At 37.8% G+C, this 21,284-nt stretch overlaps 1 protein-coding gene across 3 annotated transcripts in view; it reads right to left on the minus strand.

Annotated features, from left to right (window-relative positions):
• The window catches only part of TRIQK (triple QxxK/R motif containing), a 291,278-nt gene that overhangs the window by 55,940 nt on the left and 214,054 nt on the right, over positions 1-21,284 (minus strand). The gene's annotated exons all lie outside the window — the stretch shown is intronic.

Genomic DNA, 21,284 nt, shown 5'->3' on the forward strand with positions numbered 1-21,284 from the left:
ATTATGAAAAATGACCATTTTCCAAAGTGAAGTTTTACATAGGATGTAAACCATATCACGTTATTGTATATTAACAATCAGTTTTAAGAGGGCTTTTTAACTTGAGTAATTCACCTAACTTAGGCATTTTGAGCTGCCTTAATAAATTCAATTTTTAAATTTCCTTGTTAAGTATTTCATATTTTTTGATTAACAAATAAAATCTGCCTGAGTAGTTAAATAATGCTTGCAGAACTAATACATTAAATTTATGGATATGGCGAGTCTGAAGTTATCTTAAATGTTGCAGTACTCTTTAATGCATTGATTCTCATAACTTTCAAATAAAAACAGCAACAAAGTCCATAACTCAATCACATGTTTAAATTTAAATCTGTTAGAAAATACACTAGGCTAAATTCTCTTATTACAAGTTCTTAAGTTATCAAAAATATACAGATCATTCCTTATCACAAAATATTGAGTTTATGAGCTTGATTTGGTTCATTGAGTCTCCATTTGATTCTCCATTTTCTTCGGGGTTAAAAAACGTCCATTCAGGAAATGAATTGTGTCATTCCAAATAATTTGGAGTTCCCTTTCCAGACAAATTCTTAAAGTTGCCTTTTCAGTCGAGTTGTTCTTCAACCAGAGAATGCGGCCAATATGAGAGCTGGGGATGAGACATCTAAGGACATGATCCTCAAGATCAGGAAGGATAGACTGAGCTGCAAATAAAGTGGTCTCTGGCTTTAGGTCTGTGGTAAAGTTGCACTTTGCTAAATTCTTTTCATTTAAAGACACTGGCAATCCACCCTGAAATTAGCTAACTTCATTCATACTGCATTTTTTCTTAAATTTCTTTGGCTCTTTTAAGATATTAAGTGACATCAGATTGGATTTAGCATTTTTCCTTCTACTTTTCTGGCTCCATATCATACTTTCTAAGATCATTCTAACATTCAAATGACAATACCAAATGGTGAAATGTTGTATAAGCAAAGTGTAAGAGAAAAATCTACCCTTATTTTATATTCCTTTAATATACCAATAAACTTGTTACACATTATGCTCTGTTGAAATTCAATATATTTTGAGAATATTATGGTGAACAAAAAAATAGTTCTTGTCCTCAAGGAATATAAGTTAGGGAAATAGACAAGCAAAGAAAAATTTGCAAAGCCTTGTATAAGTTCTGGCTCTGGAACTAATGGGAGAGAAGACTGAATCTTTTCTTGGAATAATCAAGGAATTCTTCACAGAGGAAACACCTTGATTGTTGCATTAACCCTTCAAATCACTTTAAGGCTTTCTATTGGAGTAGGGCTCAAGGGTGGTTCTCAAAGTGCAGTCCCTAACTGGAAACAGCATCAGCATCACCTGGAAACTTGTTACAAATACCAGCTCATCACTTCATATCTGTTGAAACAGAAACTCTTAGGTGGGGCCCTGCAATCTGTATTTAATAAGTGCTCCAGGTGATTCTGATGCACGCTGAAGTTTAGAAACTACTGCATTAGAATACTACTAAGGTACGTAAGGGTGATCTAAACTTACGTGCATCTGAGAATGACCATGTTTGAAGGTGTGGTTATATATGCAATGTAAATCCTGAAGAGTTTTATGCACAGCTGATTTCTTACTGAAGACCCCTAATTCTGGTTTTGGATACTGAACTTCACTGTAAACTAAAGTTTGAAAAAAAAATGGTGCCATATTTCCCAAATGGTAACTGGTCAAATATTGCATTTAAGCATCTTCAAGTGATTCTGAACCTGAGTAATTCTGGATGACCTGTTATAGGACTATCAGCAGACAGATGAAAAACTGATGAACAAAGACCTTTGAGTTACACACCTTATAGCAAGTTTAGTTCCTAAAAGCCCAGAGTGAAAAGTAAGCACAAAAAGCTACTAGCTTACTGGATGTTTTTCTATTGGGAAGAAATAAACAGAGGTAGGATGGAGCAGACTTTTGACAGGGCAGTAACTCACGTAGTACAAAATTACTCTAAGTGAATCCTACTTTAAATCACTAGAATGAATGAAAGCACCAAAGAAACTAAGAAAAAAAAATCAAAACATGCACAAAGTTCTACCCTTAGCACCTTCTCATATACTTAACAAATTCCAAATCTATCAAGATCAGGATATTGGTCTCTCCCTTCCCACATCCCTAGAGAACCGGGAGAACAATAGTTCTAAGATGTACCATGAGAAACCACGGTAGGTGAAAGAAATATCTTGCCCCCCAACTCCCCACTGCCAGACACAGATGGTCACATAGAGCCCCAATGATTTCCCCAAATAATGCCCCAGGCTTAAGGATAAGACAGGGATTTGGCAATCAGCTATTCCTAGTTAAGTTTACATTCATGCAGTGAGAAAAAGCTATTCAGAAATTTGGGGAGAAAATTGTAAAAATTCTATTTTGGCATAATTGATTAAAAAATAAAATTGCAAAGACCATTTATAATTTTTAACAACCCAAAAAGAGTAAGTTTGGTTTCTAAGTCTAATTCCCCTTTTTATCTGAAAATCTTGATGTTTATAAATTAAGACAATGTGATTCTTGGGAAGCCTGGGAGGCTCAGTCAGTTAAGTGGCCGACTTCAGCTCAGGTCATGATCTTTCTGTCTGTGAGTTCCAGCCCTGTGTCCAGCTCTGTGCTGGCAGCTTAGAGCCTGGAGCCTGCTTCTGATTCTGTGTCTCCCTCTCTCTCTCTGTCCCTCCCCTGCTTGCTCTCTGTCTCTCTCTCAAAAATAATAAACATTAAAAAAATTTTTTTAAAGACAATGTGATTATTACAATTAAAAATTATCTTTCTGAGGAATCCCAAATATCCACTTATGTGTCAAGTACTTGTACTAATAATTAGACTTCCTGATCCAATCAATATGCATACAAAGCTCCTACATGGACGTAATCCAGTGCAGAAATATAAAGAAGCCCCTGTGCAGGTTGAGGACAAGAGCTTTTCTGGGTTTCAATAAGAGTGTTCACAAGTTTAAGAAGAAAGCAGTTTCTACTCTTTCCTATGAGCAATATTACTATGGCAATTGCTATCAGCACAATGATGGTACAAGAATTTCTAGAGCCTATCCCTTCCTAGAAGCATCAATTTGAACAACTGTCCAAGCATGAAAATACCTTCAGAGCTAAGAATTCCAGGTCAGGGATTACAGAACCTGGGTGCAACACAGAAATAAGGAAAGACACATGGAGGAGGGTAGGGAAGATGGATTCATAGTACCTCCATCACCCTCCCATAAGTACAGGTAACCCAGCATGGAGAGAGTGAGCCTGGTGCTAAAGCAGGCCAGTACTGGGGTCTATGGTGACACTGGGTACTTGCTTCACTCTCCTTCTCCCACAAACTGGGCTACCTGGGATCAAGTGGTTCCTGTAACATCAGACTTCCAACAGGCTTCAGCAAATCCAGGCTCCCAGCCCATATGGACTTAGATTCCAAATTGGCTCCCTTGGACTCATGCCAGCATCAAACTAGCCCTTGTAGCACCAGCATCAAGGTTGTCTCCCACAGACCCAACCTCCTGGATTTCCACAGTGCCAGACCAGCCCTCAAAGAGCCAATCTCTAGGCCAGCCCCTCAGGGTCCAGTATGACTCCATGTCCTAAGCTTTAGGTTTGCCCTAGCTTCAGTCTGACCCCCATTGCTCCAGCCTCCAGGCCAGATCCCACAAAATAATGTCCTGGCTCTTCCCAATATCATACTGGCCTTTACAGGCCAAAATTACAGGCCCACTACAGTGGTCCCTGGTGTCTTATTGATCCCTGTGGACCCAGGATCCAGGTCTACCCACATAGACCCCAGTCCACGGCCCATCTCTACAGACTCAAGCATCAGGCCACCTCAGTGAACCCAGGCTCTGGCCCATTCCCAAAGATGCAGACACCAGGCTGGTCCCTGCATATCTAGGCGTCCCCACCTGACTCGGGCAATGGACATGCCCTGCCCAAGGGTTCCAGCAGAAAGTCTGCCTTTGGATAACACCAGACATCCCACCCAGAATCTCTAAACAAGCTAACTGGTGAAGGGCTCTGCTTACTTTCTCAAACATGAATACACAAACACATGATCTTAATAATCACAAATGATGAAGGAAACATGACACCATCAAAGAAGCTAATAAAATTTCAATGACTGACCTAACAGAATGGAGATCCATGAACTAACAAAGAATTGAGAATCAGTGACTGACCTAACAGAATGAAGATCCATGAACTAACAAAGAATTCAGAATGATCTTCTTAAAGAAATTCAATGAACTATAAGAAAACTCAAAGACAACTAAATGTAGTTAAGAAAACAATGCATGAGATAAATGAAAAGTTAAACAAAGAAATAGAAACCATTTAAAAAGAAAACCAAATGTAAATTCTAGGGTTGAAGAATACAATAACTGAATTGAAGAATTCAATAGAGAACATCAAGAGAATATTCGACTCAGCAAAGGAAAGAATTAGTGAACTAGAAGACAGGTCATTTGAAATCATGCATTCAGAGGAATGAAAAGGAAAAAGAATGAAAACAAGTGAAGACACATATGTGAAGGATGGGATACCATTAGGAGAAACAATGTGTGTTATTAGAGTCCTAGAAGAAGAAAGGGAGAAAGGAGCAGAAAGCTTATTTAATGAACTAATGCCTGAGAAGTTTCCAAGTCTGGGGAGAGATTTGGACCCTCAGGTTCATTAAGGTAAGAAGCCATCCCAGAATTTTGACCCAAAACAATCTTTTCCAAGACATGTTAAAATAGAACTGTTGGGGCCCTGGGAGACTCAGTAAGCTGAGCAATCACTTTTGATTTTGGCTTCAGTCATGATCTCACAGTTGTGAGATCAAGCCCTGCATGAGGCTCTGTGCTCTCTCTCTCTCTCCCTCTCTCTCTCTGCCCCTTCCCCCACCCACAATAAATAGATAAACTTAAAAAAAAGATAAAGACCAAAGATCAAAGACAAAGAAAGAATTTCAAGAGAAAAAAAAGAATCTTTACATATAAGAACATGAATAAGGCCATGAGAGGACTACTCAGAAACTTTGTAGACCAGGAGACAGTACAATTATATACTCAACATGCTGAAAGAGAAAAATAAGCCAACTAAGAATACTTTATCAAATCTGTCTTTCAAATATGAAGGACAGATAAAGACATTCACAAGCAAATAAAAGTGGAGGGAGTTCAACACCACTAGACCTGTCTTACAAGAAATGTTAAAAGGAGTTCATCAAGCAGAAATAAAAGGACAATAGGTAATAACATGAAAATGAAAGCCGTACTGCTAAAGTTAAGTATAAGGTCAAAATTAAGAATATTCCAATACTATAATATGTAACATTCTCTAGGATAGATCATATGTTATGTTACAAAATTAGTATTAGCAAATGTGAGAAGATTAAAATCATGACAAGTATCTTTCCCAATCAACCACAATGATATAAAACTAGAAATCAATAACAGGAGAAAAAATAAGAACTACTATAATTATATGCCAAAAAATTAGATATCCTAGAAGAAAAAAACAACAACCCACCAATCATGAAGAAATAGAAAATTTGAACAGACCAATAAGGAAAAGGAGACTGAATCAAAAATCAAAAATAAAAAATCTCCCAATGAAGTCTCGGGACCATATGGTTTTACTAGTGAATTCTACCAAACATTTAAAGAATAAATTACAAGCTTTCTCAAACTCTCCAAAAAATTGGTGAAGGGGGTATACTCCCAAACTTATTTTACAAGACCAGATTTACCCTGATACCAATGTCAGATAAAGACACTACAAAGAAGAAAATTATAGGTCAATATTCCTGATGAATACTGATGTAAAATTTCCCCCCAAAATTAGTATTCAACAGCACAAAACAGAATTCAAAAGCATAGTAGGGGTGCCTGGGTGGCTCAGTTGGTTAAGCATCAGACTTCGGCTCAGGTCATGATCTCACAGTCGGTGAGTTCGAGCCCCGCGTCGGGTTCTGTGCTGACAGCTCAGAGCCTGGAGCTTGTTTCCGATTCTGTGTCTCCCTCTCTCTCTGACTCTCCCCCGTTCATGCTCTGTCTCTCTCTGTCTCAATAAATAAACGTTTAAAAAAAAAAGCATACTAAAAGAATCATACATAATACTCAATGGGATTAATATCTGGGATGCAGAGATTAATGCACATTAAAATGTTATGATTATCTCAATAAATGCAAGAAAAGCACTTGACAAAATTTAATATCCATTAGTGATAAAAACTCTCAACTTGGGTATAGAAAGGAATGTACCTCGATACAATAAAGTCCATATAAGTCAAACTCACAGCTAACATCATACTCAATGGTGAAAGCTTTAAAGCTTTTCCTCTTTAAGATTAAGAACAAGACAAGAGTATGTATTCTCATACTCCTATTCAACATAGTACTGGAAGTCCTAGCCAGATCAATTAGGCAAGAAAAAAAAAAATAGAAGTCATCCAAATGAAAAAAAGAAGTACGATTGTCTCTATAAGTGATACAATTTTACAAACAGAAAATCCTAAAACTCCATTAGAAAACTATTTGAATTAATCAACAAATTCAATGAACTTGCAGGATACAAAATCAAAATACAAAAACCTATTGCATTTCTATACACTAAGAATGACATGTCAGAAAGAGAAATAAAAAATAATTCTATTTAAAATTACATAAAAAATAATAAAATTACTTAGGAATAAATTTAACACAGGGGGGTTAAGGATCTATACACTGAAAGTTATAAGACATTGATAAAAGAAGTTGAGGAACACACAAATAAATTGAAAGATACCCTATGTTTATGGATTAGACAAATTAATATTGTTTAAATGTCCATACTACCCAAGGCCATCTATAGGCACAATTAAACCCTATCAAAATTTCAATGTCAGGTTTCAAAGAAATTGAAAAAACAATCTTTTTTTTTTTTTAGAATTTATTTATTTTGAGAGAGAGAGAGAGGGAGTGGGGGAGGAGCAGAGAGAGAGAGGGAGAAAGAGAGAATCCCAAGCAGGCTCTATGCTGATGTAGAGCTCAATCCCAGGAACCATGAGATCATGACCTGAGCTGAAATCAAGAGTTGGACACTTAACCGACTAAGCCCCTGGGTGCCTCTGAAAAAAAACAATCTTAAAATTTGTATGCAACCACAAAAGACCCCAAATATCCAAAGCAATCCTGAAAAAGAAGAATAAAATGGGAGCCATCATAATTCCTGACTTCAAACTCTATTGAAAAGCTATAGAAATCAAAACAGTATGGTGTTGGCATAAAAACAAACACATAGACCAATGGAACATAATTGACAGCCCAGGAAAAGAATCTACACATATACAGTTGATATTTGACAAGGGAGTCAAAAATACCCAATGGAGAAAAGCCAATCTCTTCAATAAATTATGCTGGAAAACTGGAAAATCACATGCAAAAGAATGAAGGCATTATGCTAAGTGAAATAAGTCAGACAGAGAAAGACAAATACTGTATATTCTCTTCTATGGACGGAATCTAAAAAAGTTGAACTTATAGAAATAGAGACTAGAATGGTGGTTGTCAGGGTCTGGAAGGTGGGGAAATGGGAAGATGTTGGTCAAAGGGTACAGACTTCCAGTTATATGATAAAGTTCTGGGGATCTAATGTAAAGCATGATAACTATAATATTGTATTATATACTTGAAAGTTGTTAAGAGAGTAACTATCAGGGGCGCCTGGGTGGCTCAGTCGTTTAAGCATCCGACTTCGGCTCAGGTCTGATATCGCAGTTCGTGAGTTTGAGCCCTGCGTCAGGCTCTATGCTGACAGCTCAGAGCCTGGAGCCCACTTCAGATTCTGTTTCTCCCTCTCTCTCTCTCTCTCTCTCTCTGACCCTTCCCCATTCACACTCTGTGTCTCTCTGTCAAAAATAAATAAACATTAAAAAAAGAGAGAGAGTAGATGTTAAACGTTATCACCACAAAAAAAGAAAGAGCTGGTTATATTAGGGAGTATATGTGTTAGCTGACCTTACTGAATCATTTTGCAGTATATACATGTATGAAAAATCACTGTATTGCATACCTTAAATTGACATTTATTATAATAGTATCTCAGTAAATCTGGAAAAATTATTAACATGACCATGTTTAGATGGGATGGTTTTAATGTGTGATAAAATTTGAAATTTTAATAATATGTACCAAAGTTTAGAATTTGGCATCCATTTTATGTTTCATTGGGAAGTGTGGGACATATCCTTGATTTAGCAAGCCAACTTGGGGTTGCCTTTTCCTTTAAGGGTTACTTCAGAGGGATAAAAAAAGAATAGAGCAAAAATTTGTTTTCTCTCTTTTTTTAAAATTTATTTATTTTTGAGAGAGACAGAGACAGTGTGAGCAGGGGAGGGACAGAGAAGAGGGAGGGAGAGCATCCCAAGCAGGCTCCGTGCTGTCTGTGCAGAGCCTGATGCGGTGCTCAAACCCACGAACCGTGAAATCATGACCTGAGCTGAAACCAAAAGCTGGATGTCTAACCGACTGAGCCACACAGGTGCCCCTCTTTCAGCCTTTAAAGCACAAAATAGGCGTCATTAGAAAACTCGCTTATAAAGCTTGATTAGAGTACAACTGAACAACTGTTTTCCAATATAGTTAAGGCGCACCCCAAAGCAAAGAGGTGGTTTTTATCAGTAAACAGGAAAATCACTTCTATATTGTGAATAGGTAATTCTCCACCTCATAAAATCAATTTTCAAAAAATGTATTAGATAAACATAATATGTTAATTTCTAACATGGGCCACATAAAACACATTATTTCATGTTCTACTTATATACGATATATTATGACATGAACTATAGGGACCAAAGAAGCTAGTCTATAATAATAAATGGTACTGCTCTTTAAGTTCTAGTGCCTAATACATAGCAGTGAATTAGCTCTAAGATGGACAGTAAATAATGAAACTTGCTGTTGCTCCTGCAGGGATATTTTAATAAACACCACAAGGGTAGATGTCCAAACTAAAACATTTTGTGTGAAAGTTACTGAATGACATCTTATTCAAACCTGTTTGGGGAAAGATAGAAAATATTCCAGATTTCCTCACATGTATCTCTCATATGGCATTATTTCCCATAGAAAGCTGCCACTCCCAAAGTAAAACATTCCTCTGCCAGGTGGTCCTCTTTCTGGAATGGCAAGGCTACTTCAAATCTTGCCGCACCCTAAACAATGGATCTCTGCAGTTTGCACAGGCTAATTCCCAGTGCAGCCTCAACTCCTGGTTCTTCACATCCATAAACTGAAAATTAACAGCCATTTTTCATTATGACACCGGGACTCCAACTGTGCTCATAAGTGTTTCAGAAAAAAATGCAGCATGATACGATTTCCATACATACACATATTTTTTGAGGTTTCAAGTACAGCATTTTTCAGACCCACTTATGTAAATACAATGATACTCTAATAGAGGGGGAATTATCATTATATTTCATTTTAAATGTTTAAGAAAGAAAAACCTCATAGCACAAATCTGAACCAAGACATTGTTTTCTTGATTTACAGCATTTGAAGAGATACTGAATGAACAGCCCTCCCTAAAGCAATATTTCATGCACTTTCTATAGGTCTGTGAAATTTCTATAATGCAGCAAAATAAGCCTTGCCTCAGGTTTAATGTCTTCTGTTTATTAGCAGAAAACTGTGCACCTGCTCAAGACACCTGCACATTTTAACTTAGCATTTTAAACCAAATTCAATCAAGTATGCATTAGCACACTGACTCACCATCTAGTACATTAAGGATTTAGGGTTCAATTCATAAATTGCTTAGCAAGATGGATGTCCCCTCTCTCCTGCCTCCTTGTTGCTCCTTCAGTCCCACCACCCCATGCAGAGGATTATCTATCACAGTGGAACAGTAGCTTTATCCTTACTGTCAAGTGGAATTAGGAGGTTATTTAACTCTTGGAGGCAAATCCATAAGACTCATGGTCTGTTGTTCATGAGACAACAGGAATTTTATTTGTGATTATAAATAGGCATATTTTCAAAAGGAAATGTCCATCAATCATGAGAACATGAACCTTGTGCATGACAATTTTTCTTTTCATTTGTAACAGCAGCTGCCAAGTCTGTTTCCTATAGGTAGCAGGAAAAAAAACCCCACTGGAAGCCCTTTTTGATTTTTCTTCTATCTAAGTTCAGGTTTATTGTCATTGTTGGGTACTTTCTCAAAACATGTGCATTTATTTTTCACGTAAAATATGACACATTAGTAAAATATTGTACTTCTTATTGAATACATTCTCTCACTTCTCTTCCTACATCTGTGAATAATCAGTCTTGGTTTCCTTAATCAGCTACTGCTTCTTGGTGTATCTTTCATATTTACTCATTCGGCTAAAATAAAATAAAATAAGATAAGATAAAATAAATAAAATAAAATCTTTGGAGTTATTACTATCTTCCCGGCACCATTATAGGTGCTGGTACACAGCATCCAGCAAGATAGAAAATGTTCTTTGCCCTGGTAAAACATGTATCCTAGTGGTGGCGAAGGGTGAAATTATAGACAATAAATCAGTTAATAAGCAGAAAAACAAAAATAAGGATGTATATTACCATAATGGTAAATGATAGGAAAGAAATAAGCAAGGTAATACAATAGGAGGAAACTAATTTGAGCGGATTTCCCAATTTCTCTTTTTAATTCAATTCAATTAATGTTTTTTTATTTTGTACACTAACTTTGAACCAGGTCCTATTTGATGATGAGTCTACAAAGGTAAGCAGATGTGGCCTATACCTTGGCAAGAACTTACATTCCAGCAGAGAGAGAGGAATGTAAACAAATACAACAGTCTGTGACAAGGGCTAGAAGTTCTCTGTGGTGAATGGGACAGGGTAATTCTCTGATGCTGCGCAGGGAGCAAAGGGGACTTTCTAGAATAAAGGATAGCAGAGGGAACCATTGAAGGGGCAATCAGATTTAATTCAAGCTGTTATTACAGTTAAAGGGCATTGTAGGTAGACATGCAAAGGCACAGATGTTTAGATCATGTAAATTTGAGGACTCCTGTTCAATACGTACAAAAAGAATCATGTTGTCAGTTACCAGATCATGAATGTTTGCATGCTAGGCTTAAGTGTTTGGACTTCATAACGTTTGGACTTTGAAGGGAACTGGTGGAGGATGTTAGAACGACTAGAAGTGAGATCAGATTTGGGTTTTAGTGAAATCATTTGATCCCCTGGGAAGGAAACATCATTCTAGGGGATACACAGGGGTCTGGGGAAAGGTAGAAGGAACAGTGAGAACACACTACAAGAAGTGCAGGCACGATTCCTAAGGGCTTGACCTAAGATGGCTGGCACAGTGCAGGCCCTCAGTAAGTTTTTTAAAAGTGAAGAGTAATAAATGAAAGCCTGAATTAAAGAAGGGCCAGATAAGAAAATGATTTGGGAACGAAACTGGCTTATTGATTTAAGTAAACTGAGTGATGGCTTGTCGTTCTAATGAAATGTAATGTGAATCACAGCCACAAGCAGAAACACTGATGGGTGGAGTGTGCTCAAGTCCCAATCCAGGTGCAGTGGTTTTCAACTAAGGGTGACTTTGCCCTTCAGAGAATATTTGGCAATTTATGGAGACATTTTTGGTTTTCATAACCTAGAGGCACTGGGAGGTGCTACGGGCATCTAGTAGGTAGAGACCAGGGTTACTCCTAAGCATTTTACGATGTACAGAACTGTCCCCTACAACAAAGAATTATCCAGATCAAAGTGTTAGTAGCGCCAAGGCTGAGAAACTATAGTTTAGAAGAATAATCTCACTAGGTGTGGGAAAGCCTATTTAGCACAAAGCCCTAGGAGAAAAGCCACTGCATTGAGGATGATGCCTAGGAGAAGAGTCTCACTCAAAGATTTAAAAGGGCTTTGATTCTAGGTCCACAAGCTTTGTTTGAGTCAGTCAAGTAACGAGACTGTTTCCTTCATCCTTGCCCTTCCTTTCTATGCCTCTGGAAAAGACACAGCAGAAAGACCTCTGTAGGACACATCTAACTCCGTGTGATACTTACTTCTTTGTAATATGCACACATATTGCTGTTGGTCACGAATGATGCAATGCAGGAATTTTTCTAAACACTTTGAAGGAGAAAACAGCGATGTATTACGTACTTGATGACTAAACACTCAGGCTTAAAAGTATGATGGAATCAATCATCAGAGAGAGAATCAATAATGGAATTGGCATATCTGAGAGGGTTAGTTTCAATTAACATGAAATGACAATAGCTAATATTTATTGTGTGATTACTAGCCATACACCCTCCTATGAGTTTATACACATTGTCTCACCTAATCCTTAAACATCCCTATGAGGAGGATAGAATAACTATCTGCATTTCACAGACAAGGAAACCAAGAAACAAAGAAACAGTTAACGACTTTGCAAAGTCCTGTGACTAGCGAGTGTTGGAGCCCGGTGTCTGAAAATAGAACCATACTCACACTCATTGCTATGCTGCTTCCCAGGTTGCTAGCTCTAAATATTATGTTACCCTGCTCTTCACCTATATGGAAAAAATCTAATCATTCCTGGAAACGAAATGGGAACAAACATGCAGTAATGTCACAATGTTTCCTTAGGAGAATCTGTTGAAAAATTCAAATTTGGAAAGTGATTCTGAGATCAAGGGTTTGTCATTCTCCCCCAGATCGTGAACACTGGTGGGGAGTGGGTGGATGATTTCAGTCGGTCTTAAATGAGGTGACAGCTACTCCTTATTTCAACTGAACAGGAAAATTCTTAGCAGTCAGAAAACTTGAAACAAAAATGGAAGCGGTTTCTTTAAAACTGAAAAATAACATCGCCCCATGTAAATGTCGTACAGCCTCTTTGTTTGGTGTGGTAAACCTTTTGAAAGTGAAAATGTATATAGTGATGAAAAGAACCCATATAGGAATTAAGTCTTGTTGGAACTTACACAGCTTGCAATAAGTAAATTCTGTATTGATTCTTCTATACATGTAAGTATGGAAACCAAGTAAATAACGCATTTATAAATTAGGTCCCCAAGGTATAAAACACTTGGCAGCAGAAATTTTGAAAAGCATTTTTTTAAAAAATTCTTGGTCAAAATAATAAGTTGTAACAAAATTTTGTTTTCTAGTTTTTCTTTTTAAAATTATGCTTCAAGGGTTTGTTTAAAAATATGAAATAAAATAAACTTGCAGCAGCCTTTAAATATGCATGCTTTTCTCCCAGAGATACAAAAAACCTAAATGTTTTGATAGAAAACGGGTACTTTTAAGTAATTTACAAAAGTTCCCAGCACTTGGCATAGAGTCTTTACACATAGTAGATGTTTGTTGAATGTTGATGTTTCTGGAAAGTTTTCTCAAATGTTTAAAGGAATTAACAGGTAGTGTCTAGTTTGAGATAAACAAAGTATTATATCTGAGAAGGATGAAGGAGAACCGAAGGAATTTATAAGTAATTTGACTAATTTGCCTAAACATTAAATGGCAGAACGGGGGCTAATGACTTTAGGAGCAACTTCCACTCCTATTTTATGACTGAGTGGTGTACCTTATAATGACTTTTCATATAATTCTCCATAAAGCATATTCACCCATGTTATTTCACACAGACCTCTAATGTTCTCATAAAGGCAGTGTTACAGGTCTCCCCATTTTACATTCTCAGAAAAGTTCAATAACCACCCTAATGCCAAAATAGGATTTGAATCTTGGTCCTCAGACAATGAAGCCAGAATGTTTTTCCACCTCATAGTTTTTATACATATCCTTAGTCCATTCTGACACTAGGATCCATTGTGCCCTCTTATTTTTCAAGTGAGGAAATAATTCTACTCTCATTCGGACATTCTCCCACTCAAGTGTGGGAAGCAGCCCAGAGCTTCAAGACAGCAAAGTGATTCAAATAACTTTCCACAATCTCCTCCCAATCCCGCAGACTATTCTATCAACAGTCCTTCTGGCTTTAACTATCTTGGAAACCAGGCTAGCAGATTTATTATACCATCCAGCAAATAGCTATCTTTTATCAGTTTTAGAGCTTGTGGGTTTTCTCTAATCCTTTGTATTTGAGTGGTGGGCGAGGCATCATTTCCTCTGTGCATCCTGACTCTTCCCGCACAGGAGCTCCCATCTTTACAGCCGAACCCAAAGAAATGTGTTTGCTGGCGTGCTCCCGTGCCACATCCAGTTACACAGTTCTGACATGGTCACACTCCTCAGCATCTGTTCAAGTGGGTGAGGCCAGGCTATTTCACAGTTAGCTGGAAAAGAGCTTGCGGGGTTGGGGTACGCAATGGCTGGTGGCGTAACATTATGGTGAGCGCTTTTCTTCCCTTCCTGCTCCAGGAACACATCATATATTCTGAGCTGTCCCCTGTACTGAAGGAAACGGTGTCTGCGCCTCCAGATAGAGGGGACTTTAATCCTTAATAACTTTACCAGGACCATCAAGTAGTGTCTTTTTCTTATCCTCTTTCTGTTTTTTTTTAAAAAAAATTTTTTTTCATTTATTCTACCTGAGAATAGGAAAAACAGACAAAATTGCCCCCAAAATATATGTGCACAGTAAAAATTATGACAAGAATCTCTCCAAGATAAACAAGCCATAGCTCCATTTCCGCTGAAAATCCACCTCTTGCTGTCATACAATGGTAATTCAGGCTTACTTCTTGGAATGATTCATGGATCGATGGCTTAAGCTGTAACTGATTTAAGAAACCAAATGGCAAATTTCCACTACAGAAGTTCAACATGTTTGTTGAAAAATAAGTTAAATTCTGAACCAAAGGATCAAGAAACTGTCCCATAGGGAAGCCTCTTCTTTTACCAAGTAGGTATTTAGATATTCCAATGTTTATTTTAAAGCCTGTCTATTTTAGATTAAATTTGAATTTCCCCAGCTGGGGAATCTGTATTATTAACTGCCAGCTAAAACAAACACAGAATAAGAACATCATGGGAAGTAAGTCAAGGCAAGACAGAAACATGAAAGATTACGATTCTTTTCAATTTCCCTCTTTGGGTGGGGGGGTATTAGAATTTGAAGTGAATAGAGACACTCTAGTGGATGGGTAAAATATTTTTCCTCCCTTAAGCCTGATGACTTTATATTTTTAGTAAACAAATATTTTAAAGATTTTTCTAGTGCCTTCCTCAGAGAAATAATTGGAATTATTCTTTTTCATATAACAATGGGAAATTGCTTAACAAAGGTTGAATGCTCATTTAATTAAGCCTGTGTTTAGACTCTCCTGTTGTTAAATCCAGAGGATCCTCTGTTTAATTCCTACCTTTTCAGCCCACTTTTGGCTATATGGTAGCTGGAGTTCATATGCTGTAATTGGTTCACTGTAAAATTACCTTGAAGAGGTAGTCAAGCCAAGGAGTTAGAAAATCCACGAGTTGAAGGAATTTGAGATTCTTTGATTTGTGTACTGTGGGTGTAATTTGCTTTTAATTGCTAATATTAGAAAGCTCTAACAAACCTTAAAGGCTAATCATATTGTGATGGATTTTCATTATGGAGTGGTTAAATTTAAAGGAGTCAGAGTTTTAAAATTCATTTGATCCCAAAGTGAGTCCCATCTTTTAGCCCTCATCTCTCTAACTTTGGATTCTATTGTGTCTGCTGCTTACTCAGTATTCATAGGACAAGTCCACAAACACTTCAGGATTTTTGATTCATAGAATCTAAATATCCAGTCATGTTATTTAAAGTCAAATATCAATTAGGACCATAAGAATCAAACTTAGGCTTCTATAACAAGCTGTTTCTAAATATTTAACATTTTTAAAATATTTAACTAGTATTAACACTTTGAGTCTTCAGAAAAATTTTAGTAAAGAGATTATTAAATTGGCCTGTAGGCTGGATTAAATATAACATAAACTATCATCTGTTTCATATAGATTTTTCAAAACCTTTAAAGTTTAAGCATAAAAAATACATTTATGAATTCTTATTTCATCATTTTTTTTTCAACGTTTATTTATTTTTGGGACAGAGAGAGACAGAGCATGAACGGGGGAGGGGCAGAGAGAGAGGGAGACACAGAATCGGAAACAGGCTCCAGGCTCCGAGCCATCAGCCCAGAGCCCAACGCGGGGCTCGAACTCACGGACCGCGAGATCGTGACCTGGCTGAGTCGGACGCTTAACCGACTGCGCCACCCAGGCGCCCCTCTTATTTCATCATTTTAATGTACAAGAGGTTGAGAGGTGGAAAGCGAGTACTTCATTTCAAACTTTTAAGGGAAAACCTTAGAAAATGGGCCATCAAGGAAAAGTAAGGTATGTTTTCACTAAACTGATAGGTCTATCAGACAGAGGGAGGCTTGACTCATTCTTCCCAATTCATTACAAAGATAGGGGAGCCACATACTTAAGCTCATGAAGTCAGCATCCATCTTCAACCATGCTACAGACTTTTATGACTTTTCACCTTTCCATATAATGCTAGTCTCTCCAACCAACTATTTTACCTACCATATCTAATTCCCCTCTCCAGGATCCATCCGGTTAAATATTAAAAACACAATGCAACTGTTATTTTATAGAAAGGCTACTCCAACTGTCCTGGAGAACTATTCCCTAGATCCTCTTATGAGCTACTAAGAGATCTTGCTGTTAAATCATGTACCTTTTTAATCCTAACTAGACTATGAACTTTTCAATGGTGATGAACCATGATGTGCCTAACCATGTGTCTCCATAAGTGCACGATGAATGGGAAACATTCTAAGGTACTTGGTTTTGCTTGAAGATGCCCCCCAAGAATTTTTTTGCCCGTGAAATATTTGACCTATATGTAGACTGTGAACCATCTCAGATGCTTCCAAAATGAGAATCAATTTCACGAACATGATTTATAGATGCTCCAGGGTTAGGCATGAGTAAAATAAGTAAGAATACCTGTTCATCTCTTAATGACTTAAAGAATATTTAGATCCTTATATCTATTGGTGGGAATGAATGGGTACAGATTTTCAGAAAGCAATTTAGTAAACTATGTATTTTATGTACATGATATAGGTAAATAGCTTTATGCATAAATTTTAGATTTCAGTGAAGTATTACTCTAAGCTGAAAAGCAAATATGCAAACAATATCTAACCAGAGAGAGATAATAAATTAATCCAAAGAATATCAGGGGAACAGTTTTAAATAATTTGTATGAAAGTGCTAATGTGATGATATTATGGACAAAGAAAATTTTTACATCATACACTATAATCATAACTGTCCAAAAGGTGTATAGGAAAATAAAAAATATAATGTGGAACAACTTTTTTTTTTTTACTTATTAAATCTGAAATTGTTTTCCCTAAAACAAATTTGTGATCTTTTACTGTTAAGCAAAAATTTAAAAACTTAAACAAAGACAAACCATTAACCTTTGGGGTATTATTCTTTCTCTTTCTTTTTTTTTTTTTTTTTGTTAAGTTTCTTTCTTTATTTTTAAAGAATTTTTTTTTTCCCAACATTTATTTATTTTTGAGACAGAGAGAGACAGAGCATGAACGGGGGAGGGGCAGAGAGAGAGGGAGACACAGAATCGGAAATAGGCTCCAGGCTCTGAGCCGTCAGCCCAGAGCCCGACGCGGGGCTCGAACTCATGGACCGCGAGATCGTGACCTGGCTGAAGTCGGACGCTTAACCGACTGCGCCACCCAGGCACCCCGTCTTTCTTTATTCTTAAAGAGAGAAAGTGTGTGTGTGTGTGTGTGTGTGTGTGTGTGTGTGTGTGGGCGCGCATTCGCATGCATGCCCAAGTGGAAGAGAGGCAGAGAGAGAAGGAGACCGAGGACCGAGAATCCCAAACAGGCCCTGCGCTGTCAGAGCAGAACCTAATTCAGGGCTCTAACTCACCAACCGTGATATCATGACCTGAACTGAAACCAGGAGTCAGTTGCTTAACTGACTGAGCCACCCAGGTGCCCCTGGGGCATTTTTCTCAATAGACTCCTAAAATATTAAAATTGGAACGGGAGTGAATAACCATGTTTTTCACACTTCTCTGAGAAAACGCAGGTCTCCGACAAGGTGCCTGTGTATTTGCAAGTAGCAGGCAATATACAAAGTGGCAGCCTCTGTCCCCCACCCTCTAATTCGACCAAAACACCTCTACTCTTACCTATTTTATTCATTGTGGTTCTGTCAAATATGTTGTTTGAAATAAGAATTCTGCCAATAAAATCAAATAAGCTTGAAAATTACAATTTAGTTGCAAAGGCTTTAAGTTACAGGTGAAGACACTGAGTCTTGGGAAGGCAGAGTGACCCACGGTTGTTCACTGAGATTAATGGAAGTGGTGTAGGGAGATATTAGGCCTCTTAATATTCCCGTTCATCATTGTTTCCATCACACCTAAAGACATGCCTTTCCCTGAACTACTGTACCAGTCTCCTCTCTAAACCACACACTACTCTGTGGGAGGAAAAAAAAAATCACATCAAGCTATTTTAGAGTCTTAAATGTTAAGTCAGGACCTACTTTTTTTGTTTTCATTTTATTTTTAGGAGAGCACAAGCGGTGGGTGGAGGGGAGGCAGAGAGAGGGGTACAGAAGATCCGAAGCAGGGTCTGTGCTGACAGTCTTACAGCAGCGAACCCCGTATGGAGCTCAAACTCACAAACTGTGAGATCATGACCTGAGTTGGAATTGGACGCTCAACCAACTAAGCCACCCAGGCACCCCACAACCTGTTGTCTTGATTAACTCATCCAAACCAATCCAATGTGGGGAGAGGTTTAACTCTTGAGTAAATCTCAACAACCTCAACAAATGGGTAAGTCATCTTTCAAAGGGAAATGCGAGTTCATAAACAGTCAAAATTACAAGAGAAAGAGAAGATTAAGGTTGGTTATAGAAAATATCACTTCTATTATCAAACCACAATATACTGGAATGATCATTCTGATACTGATGCTTTCCAAAAAATCAACTTTGTCGAGGTATTATTTATGTACAATGAAATGCATCCATCTTAATAGCACAGGTCAATGAGCTTTGATAAGTGCATGCACCTGTGTAACCACTGTAACGACAAAGATACAGCACATTTTTATAGCCCCCAAAACTTCTCGCGTGCCTCTTTCAGGTCAACCTCATCTTCACCCCAGACCTGAAGCAACCACTATTCTCTTTTTGTTACATTGATTTGTTTTGCCCTTTTAGTAACGAGCTATTACTAAGGCTATTTCCATGTTGTCCCAAAGACATCAGTTTAATAGTATGTTATGTATAGATTGTACCATCATTATGAAAGCACAATTAGGCAATAGCTGGCACTTGTACTCAGTTACGAGTCATGTGAAATGCTAGAAAGGTCTGAGCACCAGTCCATCAGCCCAACATTTACAGAACTGTTTCAGGGAATACGGTCCCTGTCTCTAACACTGGCATGGGTGGGATCCAACGATAGTCTCCTCATAATTTCTTGAACCAGCATTTTACATTAAGTCTCACATTAGAGAGGACACCGTTCCCCCTTTGTAAGTACAAAATGTTGTTGAAAATGTGACCCTGCTTTGGAAAGAATCGTAGAGCTTGTCCATGTCACCTGAGGACAGGACCGTTGATGATCAAATACGAAATGACCGTGCTTCCCTCTCCACTTCTCCTATTAAAATATTGCCAATTGGTTTTCAAGATTTTCTCCTACTGCAGCAACTTAAAAATAATTTGGATATCAATTTTTTTGCTTACTGTTGTGTTGTGATTCTTTCCTCTGTTGTCACAAGTATGAATATCAGGTAATGGGCACCATTCATTTTTGTGCTTAGTAGTTTTCCTGGGGTGCCAGTGACAGGAGAAATGTATGCATTAAAACAAGCGTGATGAAAAGCAGCTCTCTTTATAATTTCAGCCCAGCTGCTGTATTGATGGATACAATCTCTAGCACATGCTCCAGGTGGCTTCTAATGCCTGACTCCCTGCAGAAGCCTCTATTTGCACATCTTAAACCACTTATTGGATTTGAACAGGATTTTTCAGCCTGAGTGCAGTAACAGTGTTCACTTGTGTAATATTTGTAAATCCTGGCTTTACATTTCACTCACTGAACCATCGTCAGAAGACATTCAACAGTGCTTTTGTGCCTCCCCGATTCTCTCCTTTGGATTAGATGGTGTCCATTTTGTGTGGCTAAAAAGTGTATTGGTAAGTATATTTCCATCACTGTTGGCATGCACAATAAACAGCAATTCAATTAATCAGCCTTCTCGAGTGGTGCTTTTCTTTGTCTTCAAAATGACATAAAATTCATTGAAAGGTTTTATAGTCAAGCTGTACAAAGTTTAGCTTTTTATTCAAAATACATAGCTCAAAAGACTCTGCCCAATGCATTTGCCTTTGTTTAAAAGTCTACTTACTATTGTATCAGTTGCTCTGAATTATGTGCTTAGGACTTTTGTTCAATGCTGACAACACTCTAGTATGACACCCTGTAGCCTGCGCAATTCAAGGCTTTTATAGTTATGGGTGGGAGTTGGTATTGACTAAAGCAAATGCCCTCCTTTAGTTTGAAATGAAATACCGCAAGCAACCCCCAGGCAGATATTTTGCTCTGCTCTTTGTTTACAAGTAATACAAATTTCAGGATTTCCTAATATAACCGATATCTCTGCTCACATATCTAAATCGTGTAACATTTAAGAGACTCGTTAATGGGTTAGTTCACCAATTAGCAGGAATGACAAGTGCCTGTGATTTATAGGCAATGCTCCACGTGTGATTATGTTGCTGAACCACAAAGAAACCTTATTTCTTAACTGTATGCCGCTAGAATTAATTGTACATCAACACATTTGTAGCTCTGGGCCTCTAGCTTTTATTTTAAGGATTCCCATCCCTGAAAGGTTGGGCTTCTTGTAGCTGAAGAAGTTCTTTTCCTAGCAGACAGCATTGGTATTCAGAAGCCCTGCATGTCGCGTGGACTAAAGCATGGCGTGTCTGTACCCTCTGTGCAGAATAAAGACATATTCTCTTGTTGAGTGATGCTTCTTGTTGGTATTCCAGAGCAGTTGCCTGAATTGTGACCTGAATTCAATAACATGTATGTGCAATGTGGATTATTACAACAGGATACTCTGAAGGGTGCTGGGGAGATAGAGAAACAAGAATCGTGACCTAATGATTGCGTTTAGCTCTGGAGTGGGCTTACATCAGTGTTCTTTGCTGAACTCTCAAAAGCACAAAGGCTAAGCATGCCTGTGTGGCAGTGGACTGGATATAATAAACTAAGGGGCCATTATACATC

Source organism: Herpailurus yagouaroundi, unplaced genomic scaffold (assembly GCF_014898765.1).
Source record: "Herpailurus yagouaroundi ecotype Mexico unplaced genomic scaffold, PumYag 186, whole genome shotgun sequence".
NCBI classification, from domain to species: domain Eukaryota; kingdom Metazoa; phylum Chordata; class Mammalia; order Carnivora; family Felidae; genus Herpailurus; species Herpailurus yagouaroundi.